Genomic DNA, 8,489 nt, shown 5'->3' on the forward strand with positions numbered 1-8,489 from the left:
AAGGTAACACTGCAGGAAGGAAACACAAACCTAGAAGGAGCTCAGTGGCTCTGAGTATGATTCCAGGAAAACATTGATCAGACCCTGCCTTCCCTGGAGTTTGTTGCTGTGAGTGGATTCCTGTTATCGCTTCTCTCTGAAGTGCTAATTAGAAGATTAGCCATCGTTCAAAGCTCTTTAGCCACTCTTTATCTTCCCCAGCCCCAATCTGAAGGGGAGGACTTTAGGGGAACTAATTTTCTGTACGGATGCCCAAAAGCCAGAATACTACTACAGGAGTGGATGAAACCAGATTTGGTTCCTTGAACTGGCTCATGGGTTTTTTTGTTGCTGTTATTGTTCTGTTTCTCTGGTTGAAAAGCAAGGCTTTTGCATCTACTCTGATCATCCATGGAACTGGATTTCATTCTCTCTGCTCAACCACATCTATCACAAAAAGAGAGATACAGAGAGAGAAAGGCAGAGGATGAGAAAGGGAGTTTTAGGGTCCACATCTCCCATTTATGAGACTTTACCATGTGCCAGGCACTGCGCTCAGCAAATTACATGCATTGTCTCACTTAATCCTCACCTTTGAGGCAGGCATTTTCATTATTCCCATTCACAGATGAGACAACTGAAGCTGAGAATAAATGGATTGCCCAAGATCAGATACCTGGTCCCCGTTAGAGCCCATATTTGAGACCAAGACGGTCTGACTCTAAAACCCATTCCTTTCACCATAATGCTGCTGAACTACCACCTACCGGGAGGCACAGAGTCACTAATGAAGGATAAGCTTAGGACCCAAAGAGACTCAACCAATGGACTTATCCAAGGTTGCCTTGCTTCAAATGGAGACACGTCTCTTTGACTCTAAAGATGGTGCTACAACTCTGAAGGGTTAAACCAGAGGATTTCACTGACTGGAGTTCCCTAGGATTCACAAAACTTTCCTGGAGGACGCGATCTCTGGTGATTTTTTAGTTCACCCCTCTGCCTTTGGGTTAAGTCATTCATTCTCTACTTTTGATAGGTGCAATGGAGTCAGAGACTTTTAAGGGGCTCCTTCAAGTTCACACAGATTGGGTACTCAGAAATGTGTTTATATCATTTCAAGTCCACCTACAATAGTTGGGTGATTAGGAGTTGTCTACTCTTGGGGGCGCCTGGGTGGCTCAGTTGGTTAAGCATCTGACCCTTGGTTTCAGTTCAGGTCATGATCTCATAGTTCATGAGTTTGAACCCTGCATCAGTCTCTGTGATGACAGTGTGGAGCCTGCTTGGGATTCTGTCTCTCCCTCTCTCTCTGTCCCTCCCTGACTCACAGCCTTTAAAAAAAAAAAAAAAAAAGAGTTATCTGCTTCATCTCTCTGTGGTCTCTAGGCCTTTCTCCATTTCATTCTCCTACCTGGTACCCAGTGTCCTTTTGATGGTGGTGGGGTCCTAGGCCCATCAATACCCCTGCCTTGGCTGCCTTTTTAGAATCCCTTTCTCTCACTAGAATTTATCTGTTTGTGTCCCTCCTGACCCTGCCAGGTGGCTAAAGTCAATCTGATCAGACTCATTTGCATTAAAGCATTAATGGCTTATTATAGCAATCCTTCTGGGTAAGTGCTACATTTTAAAATACCCCATCCAAATCCTGGCCCAATGCTGTATGCTGCAGCACAGTGGCAGGCAGGCTGGGAGACATTTTGGTGAGGTGTTCTTTCTGATTAGGCAAAGCACTCGACCTGCACTTGAAGGCAAGTCCCTCCAGCATTTGCCAGTTTGGAGAGGTCTTTCCCTGTAAATCTTCAGTTGCCTTAATCTGCAAAATGGGGATGGGGAATTTTACCTGAAAGGAAGTCGTTGGGTTTGCTGCTCTCTTGCAGCATTAAGATCAGTCTCATTCCAGAAATCAAATCTGGGGAGGCAGCGGCTGTCAGGCAGCCAGAAAAATTAATGAGAAAATTGGAGTAAACACAATGTGTGTTTTGTCGACTGAGGTTGGGAGAAGGTGACCGGGTGCCAGTCTGCAGAGTCGGGCTCTCCGGGGTGTATATACTCAGTGTATGAGCCTCTCTGGAGATGCTGTGTGCTTTGAGCTAATGAATTCAAAGGCACGAATAAAGGTTTAGAAAAGAATGCCTATACCTGGATAGCTTCTGGAGAACCTTTCATTTACTTGAATCACGTCTTAGATCTGCCCTCTGTGATCAAACTAATGAGGAGTAGGACACACAATAAAGCCCCTCGGTGTGGGATAAAAAAGGCATCATGCGCAATAGGAATGGCAAGAGAGGAAAAGCAATAAGTGATTGAAGAGCTTCTGTGATTCACTGCCTGGCACAAGCTTTACAAAGCAGGGCTTCTTTTCTCTGCATTGGGGGATGCGAACATCAGGAATGGGAGAAAGTTGCCCTTTGATGGAATCTCTTGTAATGAGGAGATTCTTTTATAAAGGACGTACACAAGAGGAACTGCCATTTCCTGACAATCCCCTTGCTTTAATTGATCAAATATTTGTATTCTCGGTGTATTCCTTTGACGGAAAATTTGCTTGGCAGAAAACTGGTACAAGATGGGTTATGGGGACTTAGTCCATGAGTCTGGTGCTCCACAAGTGGGAGCTGAGAGTGAGGAACAACTGTAGACAGGGTAAAAGTGGCACAGATTGTCTTAGTGACTGTAGGTGTTTTGGTGACCTAGAAGGTGAATTAAAAGGGCATGAATTACCTATTAATCTTCATTATCAAGGAAATACAGCACAGTGCAAGATTGCATATGTGATGCCCACAGGAGAAAACGGGTAATATAAATAAGTAAATTGGGCTGTGTTTAGGAACGTCACCAGGACAAGCCTGAAGACAAACAGTACTTACCCTTGGTGTCTGGGATTAGTAGGGAGTGGCAGGGACCGTGGTGAACTGCAAAGCAAGCTGGCTGTTAAGGATCAACCTCTGGATCTGGAGGTTAGTTGAAAGCATAGTCTATTCCATCAGAAACACTTGGATTAGAACGCCAGTTCTCTCTCTTCTTGGTTTTGACCATGGACAAATGATTTAACTTCATAAAGTGAAAATAGGGTGTTGAAAAGCAGCATAAGGACAATCCGTGTGCTGGTCAGTTTAGGCTAAGATATGGTGTTGTAATAAACAGCCACTGTGATAGGTTCAACTGTGTCCCTCCAAATTCATATGTTGAAGCCCTAATCCCCAAGTACCTCAAAATGTAACTTTATTTAGAAGTAGGAACACTACAGGCCACCTGGGTGGCTCAGTCTTAAACGTCCGACTTTGGCTCAGGTCATGATCTCATGGCTTGTGAGTTTGAGACCTGTATCAGGCTCTGAGCTGTCAGCACAGAGCCTGGGGCCTGCTTTGTATTCTGTGTCTCCCTCTATCTGCTCTCTCTCTCTCTCTCTCAAAAATAAATAAACATTAAAAAAAATTTTTTTTAAAAAGAAGTTGGAACATTACATATATAATGAGTTAAGCTGAGCTCATTATTGTAGGCCCTAATCAAATAGAACTGGTGTCCATATTGAAAGAGGGAGGAGTGCCTGGGTGGCTCAGTTAGTTGAGCATCTGATTTTTAATTTTGGCTCAGGTCATGATCCCAGGGTCATGGAATCAAGCCCCACATCAGGCTCTGTGCTGAGCATGGAGCCTGCTTGGGATTCTCTCTCTCTGTTTCTCTCTCTCTCTTCCTCTGCCCTCTCCCACTCTCATTCTCTATCTTACTCTTAAATTAATAAAATAAAATAAAATAAAAAATAAAAGGGGGAATTTTGGACACAGACATGCACACTGGAAGGACACCAGGTGAAGATGAGGGCAGAGTCTAGGGTGATGCTTCTTCAAGCTGAGGAATGCCAAAGATTGGCAGTAAACCACCAGAATGTAGCAAAGAAATACAGAATAGATTCTCCTTCACAGCCCTCAGAAGTGACCAAACCATGCTAACATCCTGACATCTTGATCTTGAACTCTAATATTCAGAACTGTGAGACAATATATTTCTGGTGTTAAGCCACCTGGTTTGCATGGTTGGGCACAGTAGTGCTAGAAAACTAATACATCCACTGAATCCTGATAGCTTAGTACAACAGGTTATGTCCTTCATAGGCCACATGCCCTTTCTGGACTGACAGGGGGCTATGCTCTCATAACCTTTCAGGTTCCCTGGGCCGATGGAGTAAGCACCATCTCAACGTGAAGCTTCAGGGTTCACCTTAGCAGAGGAAGAGGGCATGGAAAGTAGAACACCAGCTCTTAAATATACTGCTCACATTTCTAATCAAGTCATATGACCTTGCCTAATATTGAGGGGGAAGGGAGATGTAATTGTACAATGAACCTGGAGGGAAAAGAGAACTTGGTGATGGGCATAGTCATGTCTATCTATTTGAGAAAACCTACATAGAAAAAATGACTGGGTACAAATTTTCTGAAAAGAACTGGGTGATGTTAGGATGCTTGGATTATTATACTTTTCTAAATTTGCTAAAGATTTCCATAAAAGACATCTATTACTTTAATAAGCAAGGAAAGAAACCTTTCACTTTTAAAAATAAAATAAATAGATCACTTATCTAAGGTTAATAAGTAGATGGACCAGAAGAAACTCAACTCTAGAAGTCTTACTTTTTTCTTTCTATTGAGAGACTGGGATACTATTATGTGTAGTGAAATTGAAATTCCCTTACTCTAAAGGCTTTATATGGAAGATGGACATGAATGCCATCAGACTGAGTTTATTTTTGCCTACAGAGCTGTTGATAGACCAGATAGATACCTTTGAAGAGTATCATTCCCATTTACCATATTCATCTATAAGACAAACTTCCATAAGGGAGACTGATTCAGGACATAATGGGAGAGGGTGTTTAGTCAAGGGAAGATAGCCTGCAAACATGGAGAAAAAGAAGGTAAATGATGGATGAGAAATGGCGTCTCCCCAGAAAGAGCCCCTGAAATGATACTGTATTTGCATATGACTTTTTGGGAGTGCTCTGAAAAAGAATCTGGTGAGGGGTGGAGGGTAGCAGAACGGGATGAGAAGGGACCAGACAAAGGTGTGATTTCAGACTCCATCCCAGTATCATCTGTGGGGATGTCTGGAGTGTAGATCACACTGTATAGCTGGCCCTGACTTGAGGCAAGACAGCCAGGTTTTCATATGCCTGCCCTAGTCAGTTGTTGGCTCTCAGGCACTTCCAGTGCTCTGAAAGCCAGGGCAGAGCACATCCAGCAGCCCAAGGAAAGGACTCTGGAGTAAGTCACGGGTGTGAGTCATTGCAAGCTGGCTGAGGGATCACAGAAATGGTAAAAGGGGTCTGAGGGGCTCTGGGGGGAGCACTGATGGTACCTACTACTACTACTTATGGAGGCTCCCTGAAGATGGGGCTTCTGGCCCCCCGTCAGACTGCATACAGACTACATAGCTCTCCACCTGCTCCCCACTGGCACTGGTGGGAGGGACCCAGGTGGCTTTTGGAGATAGCTCCATCAGCTGTCATAGGGAAGGACTGATGGAAGGTCTCAAATCTACATAAATGACTGGGGGAAATGTGCATTGTATTGACCATGTAGGACACACAGTGAGGAATAGAAAACAACAGTGTTGTTGAATGGGGTTGGTACCCTTATAAAGATGGATGGTGGGGGTGGGATTCCCCCTTGAATCCTCTTTCTATGATCTCCCTGGAATCTGCCTGTTGCTTCTCTCTTTCTCTCTCCCTTTCACCTGCTAAATGCTAGAAGGCAAAAAGGCAGAGTTTTCCTGAGGCCTGCATGAGAGGAACACGGGAATAAGACTTGTGGAGTTAGACCTGGGTTCAAATCCTGACCCTGTCACTTACTAGCTGAGTGAATTAATCTCTCTGAAGTTCAGGTTCCTTACATATAATTTTTTTTAATGTTTATTTATTTTTGAGAGAGGGAGAGAGCACACAAGCAAGGCGGAGGTGGGGGCAGCAGAGAGAGAGGGAGGCATCCAAAATGAAGCAGGCTCCAGGCTCTGAGTTGTCAGCACAGAGTCTGACGCAGGGCTTGAATCCACAAACTGTGAGATCATGACCTGAGCTGAAGTTGGACGCTTAACCAACTGAGCCACCCCGGTGCCCCTCAGGTTCCCTACATATAAGGTAGGAAGCAATATCTATGCTGATTAGGATTGTATTGAAGTTGGAGGGGACTACAATCTTTGAGAGTCTTCATTTCTTCATCCATCCACTAAGTTATAATACAATTCATGATAAATGATGCTGGTGCTCATAACCCCTGCCCTTCAGGATTGATGTGGGGGCTAAAGAACTAAATGCAGTAGATTTTTAGTACAGTGTACTATAAATAGGTTAAAGTACCAGGCCCATCCTGGCTGCCCTGCACCCTTCAAGTCTTCTTAGAGTTAAGAACGGTCTTCCCAGTCTAGCCACTACTGGTCAGGTTATTTTTCATTTAAGCTTGGAGCCCATTTGAAGTGCTGCATTGTGTATTTTCTGATAAAAACCTCTCTTTTCCTTCCAGCCCTTGTGAGCTTATAACCACAGATGTCTCTGGGTAAACAGACACAGGCCCGGCCAGAGGGAGAGAAACCCCATCAGGCCTGGCCTGCTGGGCCCAGGTGGAGGAATAACTATGGACAAGGATTTTCTCTTTCTCCTGGTAAATGCCCTGGACCAATCTGGACCTGTTTAATTTTGAGGCCAGAAGCACAAATTGAATCCTGCACCATATGCATTTGTCTCCTCACCTTTTCTTGCAGGAATCTAGATGGGGATTAATAGGCTCACTCTAAGAGCGAAAGGCGCAGGAGTGCCATTGAGTCTTTCGTGTTTACAGGGTTTGAAAGGATGGATCTAATTTAAGTCTAATTTAATCTTGGCTCTGTGAAAGTACGGTAAATTCCAAGCCAGGAAGAATAAACTGGAATGCCATAGAATGTTAGAGGTAATTTAATTCAACTCCCTCACTCAGTAGATAAGGAACCCCAGGCCCGGGATAAAGGGGAGGCAGCCCTCATGTGTCCACAGCCACAAATCAAGCTGCCGCTGGCTGGAACCCTGGCCAGGCTGCCTGAGTCTTGGGCCAGTGCTCGGCACTGTGATTCATTCCTTTGCCGTTGTCATGATTTTGTCATATTTACATGCCATCTGCACCATTATTAACATGGTTTCTTTAATAACTGAATTGACTCTATTTTCTATTCCTAAACAAACTTATTTTGAAAGGAAACTGCTGTGAAGCAAGAACAAGGATCGTTGGCCACAAATAGAAGGCGACCGTAAAAATAAATGCTATGAAACGAAGCAGTACTGTTAAATTTTAGCAAGGTATGTGAAGAGACCACCCACTCTCTCTGTTAAAAGGGATATTCATAACGTTAATGAAAATTTTAAAATGAGATCTTAAAAGGGAACAACTTTCTTACCAGGCGAGAGGATGTTTTTTAATGTGTTTGTGGACCATGTAACATTGTCTCTCATATCATGAGTGGCTAAATTGATCAGGAAAGAAAACAGGTGTGAAAGTTTCTAAGGGTTCAAATCCCCACTGTGCTATTTACCAGCTACATAGCCTTGAGCAAGCTACTTAACCTCCTTCTGCCTCAGTTTCCTCACTCATAAAATGGGAATAACATAGTGTGTGGGGACCCGGGATTGTTGCAAGTATTAAATTAGATAGTATGTACAAGGTCATCAGAACGGTACTTGGCACAGAGCAGGCACACAATAGTCTCAGGTATTATTGTAATTATCGGTATTAAAACAGAAATAGTATTTACTCTGTAGCAGGATTGCAAAATTTCTTTGAAGGGTCACATAGAAAATGTTTTAACCTTTGTGGTCTATGCGGTCCCTGCTGCAACTACTCAACTCTGCCCTTGTATCGAGAAAGTAGCCACAAGCAGTATATCAACACAGGCACATGGCTATGTTCCAATAAAACTCTGTTCACAAAATTGGCAGCAGGGTGGATTTGGCCCACCGGCTATAGTGTGTGCTAGAGGCTTAGGGGTATGGAAAACAAGAGGGTAAATGCTTTGTGGACTATTCTGAATAAAATATGGACCCATGTAAGGTAGCATCATATCTCATACCTTAGCCCAAATCCCAAACTTTGGAAGTCACTCTTAGACACCTCAGATTTAGTTTTTATTCTTACTACCTGCCACCATCTTAACCATCCCCCAAGTGGCCATGGGCCTGAACAGCTCCTGAATTTGAGGTCGAGTCAAGGTTAAAACCATGGCCTTGGGAGTCAGAATGACTTGGGTTTGCCACTCACCCTGCAAGGTGGTCATTTTCTTCCTACACACAAGGACATTGCCACTCAGCTGGATGGAGTAATTTGCCCACTATCATGTAGCCAACTAATTGACATCAATTTCACAAGGGTGAAATTTGGCTCCAATCCAGAAACTCCAGGGCCAGGGTCATCCTGACACTTTGTTTTCCAGTTTCTAATCTCTGTGATAAAGGTGGGGAGGGCTTGAGAAGGGTTGATATTGAGTTGGAAATG

Source organism: Crocuta crocuta, unplaced genomic scaffold (assembly GCF_008692635.1).
Source record: "Crocuta crocuta isolate KB4526 unplaced genomic scaffold, BGI_CrCroc_1.0 scaffold340, whole genome shotgun sequence".
Lineage (NCBI taxonomy): Eukaryota > Metazoa > Chordata > Mammalia > Carnivora > Hyaenidae > Crocuta > Crocuta crocuta.